Source organism: Paramormyrops kingsleyae, chromosome 13 (genome assembly GCF_048594095.1).
Source record: "Paramormyrops kingsleyae isolate MSU_618 chromosome 13, PKINGS_0.4, whole genome shotgun sequence".
Lineage (NCBI taxonomy): Eukaryota > Metazoa > Chordata > Actinopteri > Osteoglossiformes > Mormyridae > Paramormyrops > Paramormyrops kingsleyae.
In genome coordinates this window covers 12,343,075-12,360,769 of record NC_132809.1, presented here as the reverse complement: position 1 = coordinate 12,360,769, position 17,695 = coordinate 12,343,075, and the positions used below count along the sequence as shown (strand labels likewise).

Sequence of the window (17,695 nt, the reverse complement as noted above, 5' to 3'; positions counted from 1 at the left end):
CCCAGGTGACGCAGGATTCCCCCAACAGCTCACAGGCACCTCCTCCTTTGATTGCCATGACAACAAGATGTCCCGACAGACACTGGGGTCATGGGGATCCTTTGGGTGTTGGGGGTACAGATAATGCCGCCCATTATTCAATATTAAATCACACTTACCGCCCCGCCCTACACCCACCCAAAGATCTACGAAAGAAAAACTTTTTAAATCCTTTTCTGTGATGCTTTTCCAGCCCTAAAGCTGCAGGATGTTTCGTTCCTATTACTACGTTTAAAAAAAACATGAAGCAATTGTTATGCCATTTCAGAATGGGCTTACAGACAGTTTACAGATGTATTACTGATGTCTGCGAAGTCATTCTTCGTACAGCTCTCTGCGTGCATTATGGGAAGGAGGACAAAGCTAAAGTGTGATCATCCCGTGGTAAGGTGGAGTCTCACAGATCATCCCGTCAGCATCCTGCATTCTTGCTGAGCTAGGCGCCGGGCATGCTGCAAGTTTCCTAGTTGATCTGGACATTGGTCGATGATCCAAAAGTTTTTGAGACCGAAAAGGGAAACTTCACCCTGTATTTGCGCAGCTGGTCTGCGTATTTATATAGCTTTATGGAAGGGTAAGCGCGGTGACTGGACCAGGTGGGGAGCAATTGTAGAGCACCTGGTCAACAGCCCGGGTCATTAAGCACAATGCTATCAAGGGGGCGACCTCAGGTATCCTGGGCTGATGGGGCTGGAGGTCACCCCCCCCCCCCCCATCCTGACCCTAGCCCTCCACTGCTCCGCCTCACAGCAAACATTAGCTTAAGCCGTGTGAGGGCTCGGAGTAGGAAAACTGCTACTACGGCTTTGATTTATGGAGGGACTGAGCCCATCACTTCACATCTGTTCTGGTATTTATTTGCCAATAGATTCTGCAATAACATCTTCACTGTACTATGTACACGACAATAAAAAAAACCCTTAAACCTGACTTTGAAAACCACAGACTCATCTCATTCAGTGTTGAATGTTCCTTCTGTGAAATCTGTAGCATTTCTTAAGACACGAAGAGGTACAACAGTGTGTGTGCGTGAGAGAGACTGCAATCGAAAAACTAAAATTGCCAAAAGTCTTTTCATTTGTTTGGTTACTTACAGTTAAGGTCAGGACTGAGTTTCCTCGACTCGTGATTCCGAGAATTCCCAGGGATCCAGCAACCCAACTACTCCCCCACAACCCCCACCCCAGTACCCAGCAGCAGCCTGAAGCCCGACTTTAAAACATGGGCAGGAAAACTGCCTCAGGGTTCACAGTAAACCTTTGAGAGAAGGTGGTGGTGGTGGTGGTGGTGGTGGGGGGGGAAGGAAAACAAATAGCGGCCTTAAAGATTCCGGAACTGTAAATTCCTGCAGACAGGCTCAGTAACTTACTCCACAGGTTTGCTTTAGGTGCGAGTTTTAAACACACCTTACATTATTAACGATGGTGGGGGCAACTCGAGCCTACACTGCTACAGTGTTACTACACTGGTGCTCCATCTCATACCTCCCCAGGGGAATTTTATTTAGGGATGTGAATGCCAAAGGAGACCAGAAGTATTCAAGCGCTGAAAGACGCTGATAGATGCAAAGAGGAAACGTGTTACTGCCGTTAAAACACTGCGACCGGGCCACCCCCCTCAAAGACACTCCTAAGGGCTCCCTTTACTACATCCTTCTTTATGCATACTTATTTTTTTTAGCATTAACGGGCTTAGCCAAGTCCCACTAAGCACTTCCATGTCTCTACTCGTTTTTACACCTTGAGAAGTCATTGAGTGGTTATCGGATCAGCCATATAGCCCTGGTACTACCTCGTCATCTTCCGTGTAATTAATCTGCATTTCAGTAACAGTGCATATGGAGAAATGCACGTTACTATTCACTTGCACATGGTAATGAGTGAGTTCTGTGTCCCTTTGGGTTATACAGTAACTCTCCGTCTCTCCGGACCGGTCACACTGAAGCTCAGCCACCCACGCTAACCGTGTGGGCTCTGCTCACTGTCCTCAATGATCCACTGCGCATAATTAACTAGAAACAGCAGCTGCTAATTAGCCAGCATGGACACACCAGGGCTGAACTGTCTACTCATTAACACGGCTTCTTCTGACATATTCGTTTGATAATTAGTGTGATGTTGTTATAATTAGCAAGCTAATGCCTCAGGTTTCATGTGAATTTTAGCGTGGGTTATTCTTGGGATGGACACGTCACTCTGTCGCTCTTTCTCTGACGAGTTTGTTTTTGGAAAGACCCTGGAGACGGCTAGCCAACAGCCCACCCCCGCCAGACCCCAGGCCTATCTGGGGCCTGCATTTCTGGGCTCTGAGATTACAGTTGCAGGCATCGCCCTCCTCTGGCTGGCCTGGGGGAGATTCCCCCGCCGCTTCCGGTGACGTGCGAGCAGACAGCCGGCGCATGGATGTCACGACCCATCCACTCTGCGGCGTTAGCAAAAACACAGCGAGAACGCTACTGCCGGCCCGGCGCGCGTTTCCGGGATCACGCTCAGATAACATTCCACCTTTCTATCCGGGATTGCTGCCCGTCGACACCGAGAAGAACAAAAACAACATCTGGGAGAGACGTGGTAGCTGGTCGAGGGCAGAAAACCACACACCCCTAACAGAGACAGACCTCTCTGGCCACAGGGACGTGGAGTGTGGGATCATCTCACTGCGGATTCAGTAGCCAAACACACACTCACGTGTTTACATACGCATGTGCGTCATTTTCTAGGGCAGCACTGACATCCATGTGTGTTTATACATGTAGCCCTAGCAAATTAAATGCACACACAGTACATATACACATATATTACGCTGTTAGTATACCATATAATTACTAGAAGAGCACAGTATGCTAAAATTCCACCTGTTTAAACAGCCTCATACACACACACACACACACACGTTTGTATTCATATCTTTGTGGGGACTGTCCACTTATTTCTATTGGAAAAACCCTAAACTAACAATGACAATCTTAATCCTTACCCAGCCCTAACCTTAACAATAAGTAACCAACAAAATAGTCACAGATTTTTATAAAACTGAGTGGGGGCCGAAAAGGCCGTCGCCACAACATCAAAATAACAAGTTTTTATCACATTGTGGGGACATTCGTAATATATGCATAAGCCCCAAAACACACGCACACCCTCTGGCTGCGGAGGGGCCAGTCCCATGTGCCGCTTACCCACAGCCCACGTCACCATCGGTCCCTGCGGCCCCCAGAAGTGGCCCACGGAACGCCCAACCCCCCCGGGTCACACGGAGCCAGAGGCAGGCGTGGATTTCCACATGCTGCCGTGGGAGTGGGGGTGGGGGTGGGGGTGTGATGCTCTTCTGACTGAACTAAAGCTACAAATTACAGCTGGCTGTGGCTCGCAAGCTCTGCACACCAAGTGGCTCCATCAGGAAGAGTCGGGCTGGTGAAAGGAGAGAGGAGGCCTGCATTTCCACACTGCTGCACTGCCACCAAATCGTCTGCGCGTTCGGAGAGAAGCCCTGTGTCGTTCTATTAAACGCCGGCTGTGGAAAGACACCTTCACAGAGCACAAACAGCAAGGCCTTGCTCATTTTCCTGTAGCCTGACTGGGCTGGGTATAGAGTCATGTTTGCTCTTTGACTGGATTTTAATCCCCGACACTGGTTAATGCATCCCAGAGTGCCCACTTTATTCTGCACTTAAAACTTTCTCAGCTACACCACACCCAAAATCCCAGCCCAGGCCAGACTGTCTTAGGAACAGGGCGACAGCTCCCAGATCCTCAAGGGCTATTTCAAACTAGCAAACACCTGTTCTGAGCCAGTTCACCCAGTCCGAAACCACCACAGGGAAGTCTGGAGTCCTGCAGAGGTGTCCCTCCCCCGTGCATCCCAGAAACACAGCAATACAACCAAACAGGTTGGATAAAGCAAGGCAGCTGATTAGAGAAACACTGTCTAATCGGGGGCAAACGAGTCGATCAGTTGAGAGAGCGACAAGACAGATACCAGGGAGGGCTGGACCAGATAGGTATAATTAAACTAGAAGCGACAGAACACAGAGTAATGTAGCAGGAGGGTAAAAATACAACTTTCCACCACTTAATCCCTCTTATCTCAGCCAGGACACTCTGCGTTTAATCTGTCACTGGAAATACCCCAGTAATCAGTCACGGCTATAGCTCATTCCTGGCTGACCTGCCAGCAGGGGTCCTGACGGGCGTCCCATGACGCCCTAAGGTCAGGCACGCCACGGACGCCTTCACACCTCCTGATTGGTGACACAGGGATATCCGAGAAGGGGCTGGCGCACCCGGGAAATCTCCTCATTAATCACGCGGACAAGGCAGATTGCAACCGGGTGCTGGAAAACGCGAGAAAAACGCAGGGAACGCCCTCGTCTCCGACCTCAGCAGGAGGAGAGGAGAGAGAGAATAGAATCACGACTCATATAGTTTAATAATAGGTCTTACTTTCATTTAGCTAAAAAAAAAAAAAAAAAAATAATAATAATAAAAAAAATTTAAAAAGCATTTCAGATGTTTTCCTAAAAGCACCAATCTACAGCAAGGCTGTGGTAATCTTTGGCCATGCCAAGTGTCTTAAGCACCCAACCTAAATGGAGTACGTCAGCTTTTAATGGCTTTCTGGGCCGGTTTTTCGGGTTGACGCAGAGCCATGCTGTACGGGATCCTCAACATGACCTCATCAAGGGCCATCCCCGGGGATTTCATTCCAGCCCAGCAGTGGGTGCCTGTGGCTTTTCATTAAATTTCCAATCCCCTGAAAAAAAAAGCTATGAGGTCCCAGACTGCCATTGATGCAGATGGATTTGTGTTCTGCATTACACACAGAGTAGGCCTGGTTCCTCTCCCCTAACGAACTGCACACGGCCTGCTCTCCCCTCCGCTGCACGAATCACAAGTGTTTACATAAAAAGGTATCGCCAAAATCAGAGCAGAACAATGAGCGCAGGCACAACGAGGAAGAAACTGCCAGAGTGTGTAACAGGTTTAATCGCTGGGGCAATTCTTTCACACAACTTAATGCATAGATATTCGACACAAATGTTTGAGGAGGACAGACCCAGGGCTGCTTCTGGTGTCGTTACTGCATGAATCCTGGTAGGCAGAGACACACATGTAGGTAGAGAGTGAGGCACCGGTTTGGCAGAAGGATGGAAAACACGCCTGCCTGATTTTTCATGGCAAGTAAGAAAATTCAGAAAAAAATAAACATCCACTCAGGTCTGTGCCCTTAGTCTTGGAACAAGTCTCTTCAGTTACGATCCAAGTACGACACAAGGGGGCCGTTTTACCGGAGGATAACGGACAACACGACCAATTTATCTTGAAACGGGAAGGTAAGTAACAGCTTCCCCAATCGGTTCCCCTCGACTCGTGTGATCAACCTGTGCTCTTTTCCCTCCTGCTTCCTGGACACAGTGTAACAGTCAATTGCACAAGGCAGCCATTCTGAGAACGTGCACAGTCACACCGCTGTTAAACATTTTGGTTTGCGGCCGGCCGGTTAGGGGGTGGGGGTTGGGTGCACAATGTAAGCACACATCAGTCTCCAGAAGTATGCCAGCCCCCACCACCACCACTACCAAAAAAAATAATAATAACAACTCAATCTGGTAGCCCATCCAAGCCAGCAGGTCCAACACTGGTTCGCTGCTTAGATTAGAATTTGCAGCTCATCCACAGATTTGTCAAACTGGGCTGGTATCCTGACCAGGACGTCTATCAGGCAGGACAGACTGTTCCATTTTGTAACGCTACATCCACAACATCATTTCTGCAGGGCCCTGGGGGGGGTTGGGGGTGGTGGAAGCTAGAGCCTGGACCTCAGCCACTTAACACTGGAGTCCACGTACACAGAAGTCAAAATAACAGAAAATGACTTCCTCTCCCCATTACGGTGTTTCCTATCTTTCCAAGACGATCTCCAAGAGTGGAGAAGGATATACGATGGCCGTTTTCCTTCTCACCCGCCACGTGATCATTAAACTAAACACTCCAGGGCTCTGCTGGCCCCACCTCACATCACCATCCTGAAAGCTGCACCAGGTGCTCGGGGGGGGGGGGGAAGACTAACGCAGACAAGCAACCAATATAAGAAATACTCAAATCAAGCAAGAGAGAACAGAGTAGGTATCACATTCAAAGAGGCATGCTCTGCCTCACTGCCGTTCCCCCCAGAAATTTAACACTGCAGAGTGTTAAAACTGAACTGTGACTCTTTTTAAAACTAAAGCAGCATGTTCAGTGTTATGTGCACCGCAGCGTCAGTTTCTCAGGGCGATGCAGCTATCCTTGTTTCATGAGTCCAGTTTACAAGCGTTCAGAGTCACATTCGCCTTATTCAGAGCTTGGTACTAATACCACACCGGGGCTGCCCGTCTCCCCTTAATGGTGCGCAGCAGGTTCCAGCCAGGAAGGAGAGCTAACCTCAGTTTCCTGGCAGACTGCAGTGACATTCAGTGAAATTGCACCGATTCTCCTACACCGCCTGTAATTACTGAAAGCTTGTTCTCCTCTCTGGAGGCACGTGTACCCGGGGCAGATCGAAAAATGCCGGCACAATTAAGGAGTTAAGAAAAAAACAAAAAGGATTGGCCGATGTTCTGTTCCACCACAGGATTACCTTAAGGACATCTGAGCACTGCTGACCATGTATAAAAGACCCAGCTTTTAATCGTAACTCTTCACTGTTCTTCAGTTGATTTTTTTGGCCCCGTGGCCGGCTGGCTGATGCTGCCCTTGGAATTTTTGTCCAAAACTGTGAGCAGTGACATAAGCTCTGGTGTGATGTGTGTGACTTTTGGCTCGTCTGGTCTGAAAGCGCAGTCCTGATATTCTAACATGCTTGTCTGAAAGGGAGGAGAGGTACCACTGGACTCTCCAGCACTGGACTCTCCAGCACTGGACTCTCCAGCACTGGACTCTCCAGCACTGGACTCTCCAGCACTGGACTCTCCAGCACTGGACTCTCCAGCACTGGACTCTCCAGCACTGGACTCTCCAGCACTGGACTCTCCAGCACTGGACTCTCCAGCACTGGACTCTCCCTGCTTCCTGACACATGATACAGTGCCCATTTTACACCCCTTCTGCATTACTTTAGTTACATGCCTCATCTTTTTATCCCTTTGTCTTGCATTTACTAAAACTGTATTACTCTTGAATTGTACTTGCATTCCTTATGTTATTTTGGATTATAGCTCGTTCTTTATGTTCCACCCCCATGCGGCACCAGCGCAGGTTCTGTGACACCATTTCTGCCTGTAGTATCCCCTTTTCCATCTTCCAGGCTACTATCACAGTCACTGTGGCTCCCATTCTAGCACAAGGCGGAGGGGGCCTGCCATTGTCAACTCATAAATCCCCCCCCCCCCCCAATGCAGGCAAGCCAGCTATCATTTTCTTTCCATAACCCTGAGGGGCAGTAAAATACCTGTTGGAACATAACGGAGGGGTCATGCTGCCTGTCCCTGGCTTACTGAGCACCCCCCCCCCCCAGCCATACAGACCCCCTGCATGAGAGGAATGGGTAGGAGTGCCCCACTGGCTGGCCAACTGGACAGGGCTACCATTGCCATGGTGGGTGGGTGGGGGTGGGGGGGGGGGGGTAAGTGCCCAGGCAAACCCAATCACATAGCGAATGAGAAAAGCAGGCTGTGGGACTCTGCACGCTCCAACCTGCCCCCCTCCCCCCCAAACCCAGGGCAAGTGGACATTTTCCCAGCGCTGCACTTCACTCTCTGCCAATGTCCATTTCCCTTTTTTTAAACATTTCTATAAAATAAAACACAATCTCTCAAGACATCCCAGCTAAATGCATTTCCCGACTCAGGGTGAAGTAAAGGTCAGCCATTTTTAATATTTTTTATTTTTTACCGAACACAGTATCCATTGTGACAAAATAACTGCTGAGCAATTATTACTGGCGCTTTAATGAGCCAAGAGTCTCAAATGTAATTAATAATTGGGAGCACAACAATAACGAGGAGAAGAGGGAAAAAATGAATTAATCAACAAACCCACATGCAGCTTTGTACAGAGTGTCCACTTGTACTAAATCACCATATTTTATTTTATTTGTATGATACACACTGATCAGCCGTAACATTAACATTGTTGTGCAGATCCCCCTTGAGCCACCAAAACAGCTCTGACCTGCCGAGACATGGACTCCACAAGACCTCTATCCCTGCCCTGTGTGTCCTGTGGTATCTGGCACCAAGACATCAGCAGCAGATCCTTTAAGTCCTGTAAGGACCTCCATGGATTGGACTTGTTTGTCCAGCTCATCCCACAGATGCTCGATCAGACTGAGATGTGGGTAATTCCCAGACCCAAGGTTTCCCAGCAGAACCCTGTTCAGAGCCTCACACTGCCTCTGCCGCCTTGCCTTCTTCCCATAGGGCATCCTGGTGCCATCTCTTCCCCGGGTAAATGTCACACCCAGCTGTCCACAAGATGGAACAGAAAATGAAACGAAACAGACCAGGCTACCTTCTCCCATCACTCCATGGTCCAGTTCTGATGCTCACATGCCCATTGTAGGCTCTTTCAGTGGTGGATGGGGGTCACCACGGGACATCTGACTGCACTGTGTGTTCTTACACATATCACATATTGGACCAGAAAGGCTAACCTTCAATCCCCACATGCATCAATGAGCTTTGGGCGCCCATGACCCTGTCGCTGGTTCGCCGGACCTTCCCTGGACCACTTCTGCTAGTTACTGACCACTGTGTACCAGGAACACCCCACAAGACCTGCCGTTTTGGAGATGTTCTGACCAATCATCTATCCATCACAATTTGACCCTTGTCAAAGGCACTCAGATCCGTACATTTGCCCGTTTTTCCTGCTTCCAGCACATCAACCTCAAGAACTGACTGTTCATTTATGCCTGTTATACAACGGCAGCCTAATATATAATAGCGTCCTTGACAGGTGCCATTGTAATGAGATAATCAATGTTATTTACGTCACCTGTCAGTGGTGTTCATGTTGTGGCTGAGCGGTGTACACGTCATACACAGACCTGTGAAAGGTGGTTCCTTCGGGACACGCAAGCCAGGAAGAACTGAAACATAAATAAAAAGCTTCCCTGTCCAAACAGCTGGTTAATTTGGTGAAGTTAAATCACCCAAAGTTCCAGCAAACCCCAGTCCCCTAAATGTCATCCAGACTAGCGACAGAGTAATATTTTAATGGACAGGTCAATGACCGCAGAGGATCATGGGATATCCAGCTCACCAAAACAGAGGATTCAAGCTGTGCTGGGTGTTTATAGCATATGCCTGCTTTTCAATGTCTTCCCAGCTAGGTGCTATCTAATCACAATTCTGCCTGTCTAATAGATGCTCTGTGTGATTCTGGTCAATAACCAACTTTGCGGCAGTCTAATCACTTGACATTGGCTTTCATCTTTGGGAGGCAGCCACTGAGGAGCAGAAATTTGGGCAGGAAGCAGAGAATGCAGTAGCATCACAGGCTTAGAGCCTGGTCAGGGCCGGAGACGGTCAGGGCGGTGGCCAAGCTCGGGGAGGGGGTGGGGGGGGTTGGTTGGGCTAAGATCACATGATCCATGATCCTAAGATCCATGGGGGATGATGCTTACTGTCTTTCTCTCTCCCTCTATCTCTCTACCTCCCTTTTTCATCAGGGTAATTACTTCCCCAGCTCTCCCCTCATTTAAAAAAAAAAAAAAAGAAAAAAAAAAAAACATTTCCAAGCTGCCGTTCTTCTCCGCCTTTCCCACGAGTTTCAGGATAACGTTCCAGGTCTTTTGTGGTTCTTCTGTCAACAGCAAGCCAGAGGAGCCTGGCAGGCAGCAAATAGCCTTCCCTGGGGTACCTGGGGGGGGTCGGGGGGGCATATTTCTGCAGATGGAGGGGCTACATGACATGTGGGCACCCAACATGGCCATTCAGACACAAAAAACAACAAATTAATTACATAACGCACCCTATGTGCAGCCCCTTGGATCGGCCTCAGATGCTGAACGTACACAGAACTTTTTCTTTCACCTTTGCATATCCAAAACAAACTGCTTTCATTTTAAGTGCTTACATATTCAATATCATCCCATCCGGAATAAATTTTTAAACCTTAGTGGTTTTTAAACCTTAGTTGTATGCATGTTGTAGCAATGGGATGTGTAAAAGTGTCTTGATTTATAATTTTGGTATTAATGGTTACCTGTGCCAACTATAGGACTGGACACTTCATTGAAGCATATTTTAAAAAAAATTAGCCAAGGCGTCCTACAGAGGACGGACCAGGATCTTGAACGGAGAGAATTTTGTCACAAAGGTGCACCCATCTGCTTTTCTAAAGCTCAGGAGATAATGATGTTTCAAGACTTCTGAGCAAACAGGGGGATGTGTGTGGTGGGGAAGGAAAATGGAGGGGGGGTGGGGGGGCAAAGAAGGGAGGAACTTACTCATCTTCCATCCCACCCCAATCCATCTCACCCCCTTAGTTATCTGAGGAATGTGAACCAACTGATGCAGAACAGGTGCAACACACATGTCCCACAAAGATAAAGGACGCTGACCAGGCCGACCACAGGTGCCCGAGGAACAGAACGCAGCCAAGTAAAACATGTTACCTTCAGTCAGTCTGCTCCCCATATCTTCTGATTCCGGCAAATGCAGCTGGACTGCTCTACGGACTCCCTTAATTTGACCGCTGGCCCATGACCGTTTAGATCCAACACGTGGCAATTTAATTCGTTAAACCGTTTCCTCGTGCGATCTCTCCCTGGCTGGCAGGTTTCTTCAAAGCCCCGGGCTTTGGGAGGGGGAGGGGAGGGCCGCTGAATGGCCACAGTATGCTAGTCAGCGTGCGGCGCTACAACCGTTGCATTTACGACGTGCCAGTCCTGCAGTTCCGCTTCGCCTCCTACGGGCAGCTCGCGGGCGCACAGACTCAAGGGCCACTTCATCATGAGAGGGGAAAAAAACAACAACAACAACAACAACAACCAGCCAGCAAAGAAATCACTTGTCTGCTACTTCAAAGTTTTTAAAACTTTGGTGTGTGATTAAAAATAAGGGAAACTGGGCAGTATTCTCTGCTCAGGGACTGGGCAAAATTCACCAGATGAATAAAACAGAGGAGGAAGTATCACTGGAAAGAAGAGACTCTCTTCACGCTGTTCAGCAGGGAGGCATCTGCTTTTAGGTATGCTATCAGCAGGCCAAGACCCTAGATAGCATGGAGGACCACAATTAAGATGGCACTTACTAAAAGCATCATGCTTTTAGTGCATCTTCAGACACAATACGAATCTACTTAGAGCCCAGCCCATTCTGTTATGAGCTCCCCGACGAGCCCTAAAATGACCTACCACCTGACCATCTCTGATGCAGACAATCCATGGGAGACATACTTAACCCGAATGTACCATTGATCATCGACGCTGGGGAAGTGGATTTTAAAAAAAGTCACCATTCAAGCTTTTCATGATGTGCAAAGTTAGTCCCCACGGCCCCACAAAGGATAACTGTCAGACAAAGCTGTTCTGCACGGGGCAGCTGTGCGATTCTGTGTGTTAGGACTCATGTCTGTTAAGCCATCTTTGGACCCTTGAGAAAGTCCCTTAAACCAGATTGCCCCAGAAGGGCTGGACGCTGGCTGACCCTGTGCCGTAACCTTCAGTATCTACCAGTATGTCTCATGGACAGTGAGATGAGGTAGTGAAAACACAAATGCCCCCCCCCCCCCCCAAGGGGTGTCTAAAGTATCAATATTACATTAGAAAAACCTTTCAAACTGTGCAAACACACACGTCAATTTGAAGTCACAATACAACACAGAATGCTGTCGTCAAAGGAAACGACAGACATACTCCTTAATGTCGCATCGCCAGTCCCGAGGCAGCCTGTGTCCTGCCCCCTTGGGCGCTCTCAGTGACAGGTGTTATCAAGCCCCAGCCTCCACTCCATTCCACTTAAAAAAGCAGACCATAAGGGGCAATCAGGAGGGGCAATTTGCCAATCCAATGCGCCTATTTGCTTATGACCAATGAGTGTTGGACTCCTAAGAAAGGATCCAGGCCACCTGACAGCAGGGAGTCACTCTGTACAATTGCCCCAGGGCAGAAATAAAAGGGCCTTGTGGGGGGGAAATAGATACCGTGGATACCCGTCAATAAAATCCACGCTGGGGGGTGCTTATAGCTTATGCTAAGGTAAGACACACACCATTGGGCACACACAAATTCACTCGCTGGTAGGAAAGAAAACAAAGCAAAGAAAATCAAGCTACTTATGTGGTGAAGGATCCCTTCTTCTGGGTATTAAAGTCTTGGCAGCAAAAACCCAAGGCTCTGCAGAGAACCAGGATACGAGCGTCACACACGCTGGAGGAAGACATCAGGAACAAAGCTCCCTCGGTCTTTGTGAGCCAGCGCCTCCCGCCGCAAAAATGATTCCATTAGCAGTGAATTTTCTCACGGTATTCCAGAGGCCAGCAGGGCGGCGCCGGCTAACAGCCGGAGGCACGTAGGGAGCCTTTGTGCGCTCTACCGCCGCTGGCTGGCCTTCCGAACAAACAAATGGGGCAGAAATGCTAATGCCTGCGGGTGGAGAACCAGCCAGGAAGGGAAGCGGGGCTGACCGAGGGCACCCCACTCTCCCAGGGGAGCACAGAGGTCCCCTCCCTGTGGCTAGCATGCTAACGTCACATTAAGGCTGCGGTCCCAGAGCATCGCCAGCAACATCCTTGGCCCAAGTGGATGAGACGGGGACCAGGCTCTCCTCACGCCAACCTCCAGCGCCCTGAAGCCAGCCAGCCCGCTCCAGGGACTACTGCTTACTGGCATTTCTGTGCCAAATCCACACTAGGAATATGGGCGCCCTCTTTATACGAACTCAGGCTGAACATGACGCAGGAATGTAGCGCTCCTGAGCGACGTAGCAAACCAACTCGGCCTCCTTCCAGACGGCAGCCCCTGTAGCCCCCATCCGGGGTCACGGCCCAACATCCCGACTATCCCAGCGGTCCAGGTTACAGCCCCCGAGTGGGATACAATAAAGAGTTGGCAGAACCGCTTATTAACATTCACTTTTCCTCCCCCATCCGCAATGTCAGCTAAGTAAGTCCAACTGCAATAACCAGTGTTGGACAGCTGGACCTCAAACCACATTTGTCTGAGGGGATCTTGGATTTCCTGCTACGGCAACAGACTGTTGGCTTCCTGTCTTCAGGAGGCGCGCTGCTCTGTGGATGCATGCGCATCAGGAAGATCGCTGACCACAGTCTGCATTTCCAGGCCCTGGAGCCGGCAGGATCGCCCAGGCGTTTGCTTAATAAAGGGGGAGTTTAAAGGGCACCGTCCTCCTCTGTTCTCATATTTACATACAATACACATTTAAATTACTGGATGGGGGAGGAGAGACTTCTGCTGCTAATTCACTGTATTTCCAAACGCGAACTCTGCAGGCCGTTGAGTTTAGCTGGACACGCTAAGGGCTTTCAGAGGAATAACCTAATGGGACCGGGATGGCCTAGAGCCGGGGGGCGGGGCTAGATCCTGACTCAAAGGGCCAGTGTGGGTGCAGGTTTTTGGGATGACCTCTCGATCAGCCAATAACAGTGAGTTCAGAACCACTGTTTTATTACTGGCTGATTGAGAGGTCATCCCAAAAACCCGCACCCACATCAACCCTTCATGGAAGAGGTTCCCCACCCCTGACCTAGAAACTACAGCTAAACCCCTAAGCTGGTGATAAATGCATCCTGGGAAGCAGGAGAGGGCAGAACAGAGGGGGTTGTCAGTCAAGGGAGAGGGAAAGACACAAAATGCAACCATACCCTGGTGCAGCTGGTATGAGCCAGCAGATCCAATCAGCAAACAGTTACACTGGGTCGTTTGATGGGCAAACTAGTTTCCACTTGGACAGAGACCTCCCAGTGCGATGCTGTGAAGGCCCCTTAATCATAGGGCCATTGTTGCACTAACAAGCAGATTCATGTCCATCTAAGGACAATTAAGTAATCTAGATCATTAATGTTTATATTATTCAGGCTGAGCTGACAGACAGTGACAAACAACCAAATAATGACATTTATAAATCCCTAAGGGGAGGGGGGTGCTGTCCAATTACAAAATAAATATAACTGAAACCTGGCTGTGTAGAGTGGAAATTTCAATTTATTCCTTGATGCATTATAATACAAAGCCATTATTCCATTAGATGTTTATTTTCCCTGTTATCTATCTGCAATTTCCTTATGTCAATACACCATTTGTAAGTGGGAGCCATTAAGATGCATTACAAGGAGTCTATAAAAGAAACGATGCTTTGTCTTGTGAAAGCTTATGGAAAACATAGAAGGATGATTCAGCATGGCGTGGGCCTGGTTTCCCGCAGTGTAAATCTCCTTCAAGATGTATTACAGGAGGCCTGTAGAAGCCCGAGAGCGAAGGTCCAGTGGCGGAGCTGGTGAAAGGTCCTTTGCTGGGTTTGAGTGATTCTTTGTTAGGCTGGAGTCCGCCTGCTCTTTGCTTAAGGCATTTCTTTGAGGTCTCCCATTTCCCCCAGAAACACGGCTGCTCGCAAAAGAAATTAAACGAAAACCGAGATGAAAAAAAACAAACATGCCACACAAATAAAGGTCCAGTTATTTGTGCGGCTCCTCTTTCCGTGCGTCGCCCCCCCCGGCTGGATGGACAGAACGGCTTCTCTCTCCATTCGAGTTCTGTCGGACTTTAAACACGTTGTGTCATTGTTGGCCATCTTCCCTCCCTGCCCTTGACTTCCTGTCTGGGTCTGGTTTCCGTGGAGACGGCCCAATCGGCAGCACGTCAAGATCCTTCCTCAGCTGTGAGGGCACGTGCTGCTGCCGACCGGCACGGGGAAGGTCGCCCTGGGCCTCATGGAGGTGACACCCCCTCTCGCCCCCCCAAAAACCACCAACCCTTAAGGAGTTCCCTCACACGCTCAATCGGCCTCTTTGTGACTGAGGGAGAATGGAAAGGGTTAGCCATGCAACGTGGCAGCCAGGCAACCTGGCCGACACCCCACACAGGTGTTGTGGCTACAGCGCCGAGCCCAGAGCCCAGAGCCCAGAGCCAGGCCTGCCTACAGTGGCTGGGCTCCACTCATTAAACCCCAAAACTCCAAATGCATGGACTCCAGCCATTTCCTAAATGGGAATCGCAGCACAGAGAACTGAAGGATCTCCTCCCGTCTTTCCCCTTTCCCTTCTGTGGTGCCACGATCAGCTCCACTTCACAAACCAAACCGGTTCTTCTCCAAAAGCCTCCTCCCCAATGCTCCCCCACCGCATCACTCTCGGCCCCACAGTGACTCACGTCGTCTCTAATCGGAGGGAGGAGACGCTAGGAAATCGGGAAGCGCTAGATGCTATCGACTAGGGAAAGAGCCACGGGCTCCCTGCCCTAATCTCGCCACCCGTGGCTCGAGTCTCCTGCCATTCATTTCCGGAGTCCAATAATCTCCCTCAATGAGCCTTTTAGTCCCGCCTGCTCCTTTGAAGTGGTGCCATCACCACTGGCCCGTGCAGCCGGACAGGAAGTGGGTCGTCCTCACGACGCTAGTGCCACAGACACTGGCCTGCACTGTTATATTTGCCTGAACAGAGGACATTATACCCAGTTAACTTAGAGTCTTGTTCAAAATTACTGAATTCTATTTCTATTAAAGCAACACAGGAAAAGCACCCCACCCCCACTCCAATCTCCACCCCAGTGATGCCAAAACAGCAGGGTCGCTGTCATCATGCGAGCAATCAAAGCAACCTGTCACCAATGGCAACAAAGACCACCCCCTGCTCCCATGCAATTATTGTTTTTCATGCAAGCAGGTGCAAATGACCTTAAGGGGTGGGGTATTCAGATGTCATTTTCTGTTAAATTTGTCTCTTTTGCGTTGTAATTCTCTGCCAACATGACGGCCCATCTCCCAGCTCGGAATAGGCTCTTCTGTGACGGAGATGCGGACTGGCACATGTTAACCACGAACGGGCATGAAAAACAGCATGCCGGCCTGTTTTGTTCAGGATGAAGCAGACAGGGCGAAGAAGTGGACCAGAGCCTTTAAAAGAAGGAAAGAAAGAAAGAAAAAAAAAAAGTTGGGAGGAGGGAGGCGAGCTTGTTATTGGAGCCGTAGAAGTCATTTTGGCCTTAAACCTTTCCAGATGTGGGTCTGTTCAGCACATGAGAGAGGAACCTTTCTCTGCTGCTAAGACAGCCCCTCCAGTTCAGGGCCTCGCAGGCATCAGCCCGGCCCACTATGCCCCCGCCGCCGTTCCCTCAATCTTTCCACACGAAGTCCGAGGGGGCGGGCTCTCACATGCCGAAATCCCAAACACACGCCGTGGGAGGGGCCCAATTAGCCCCACTTACATGAAGAATTGTCTGCCCTATTGGTGCGAGTTATAAAAAAATATATTATAAATATCGCTACTGCCAAACGCATGGACACTTAGGGCGAGCCTGGTCACTGCTTTGCTTTCTAGGACTTAATGCGAACGAATCTCAGGAATGTTATACGGACCAGCGGAGAGCTTGTTCCCAGCGAGATGAACCAAAGAGCACGGCTCATGGTATGAAACTCAAGAGAGGGGTTCCAAGAGGCGATGTGCAGTAACCAACGGGGCTTCTACAAACCGAAAAGGTGTAGGTCTGCCACAGTCGTGGTCTGCCTTGGCTTTGAGCATTGTGAAAAGCCCTTGCGTTGTATGAAAATCGAAAAAAAAAATGATCATATGTCATTACTAAACCCAGCTCAAGCAGTACGCAGCCACTCTCAGGAAAACACACACACAACTTTCAACATGCCGATATAAACAGACATGTTTTTAAAAGTTACAAACGAGGGAACACCAGGTGCTGCCACTTCCCCAACCTGCCCTGCAAGCTTACATTACAATATTGTGGAATTCGGTATACACGAAATTTTAACGTGTTTCGCGTTTAGTTTCGGGTGCACTGGCTCGTCCTGTGCCTGTGAAGGACGGCGGTCACACTGATGCTGATAAACCGCAAACATGCCGTAATTACGTTTACAGTCAATCATCAGCGGCGAACACGCCAAAAGGTTCGCCATGCAGACCACTTCCAGTCTTAATGATACCAGTCTTGATGATGTCATCGGCACCAGCGTAAGCTCAATATAATATATAAGTACATTTTCACGAACAGTCTTTTCTCTTAATGTAATGCTTGTTTGTTTAAAAAGTAGTTCATTTAACTTTTTACAAAAAAAAACAAACTAATTTAAATGGTCGCCAGTCTAAATCCATTGGGTGGCTAGTTATTCCACTTACTCAGCTCAACAACTTCACTGAGACACATTCTATACCTAAAGCGTACACACAGTGGCTCCTGTCATTATAAACAAAGTCTCTGGAGCACATACCGCTATCCTTATGCAAACTGAATATCCAGCACGCGCCAGACATCCAACAAGTAGCCGGGAACCGACCCAAATAAATATCTCTAAGGACATGCAACGGCAAATATGCGTTTTTACAATCACCCAGCAACTGGTAACAGTAAGGATAAACACTATAGATATGTGTGAATGAGATCCGATGAACATATCAGGTATTGTTGAAAAATAAGTAGATGTCCACCAAAAGAAGAGGCCAAATGTGTCCCATATAACTCAGTAGGACAAACCAAGATGTTCCCA

At 49.0% G+C, this 17,695-nt stretch overlaps 1 protein-coding gene across 1 annotated transcript in view; it reads right to left on the bottom strand.

Annotated features, from left to right (window-relative positions):
- abtb2b (ankyrin repeat and BTB (POZ) domain containing 2b) overlaps positions 1 to 17,695 on the bottom strand; it is a 35,783-nt gene that overhangs the window by 16,242 nt on the left and 1,846 nt on the right. The window lies entirely within an intron of this gene.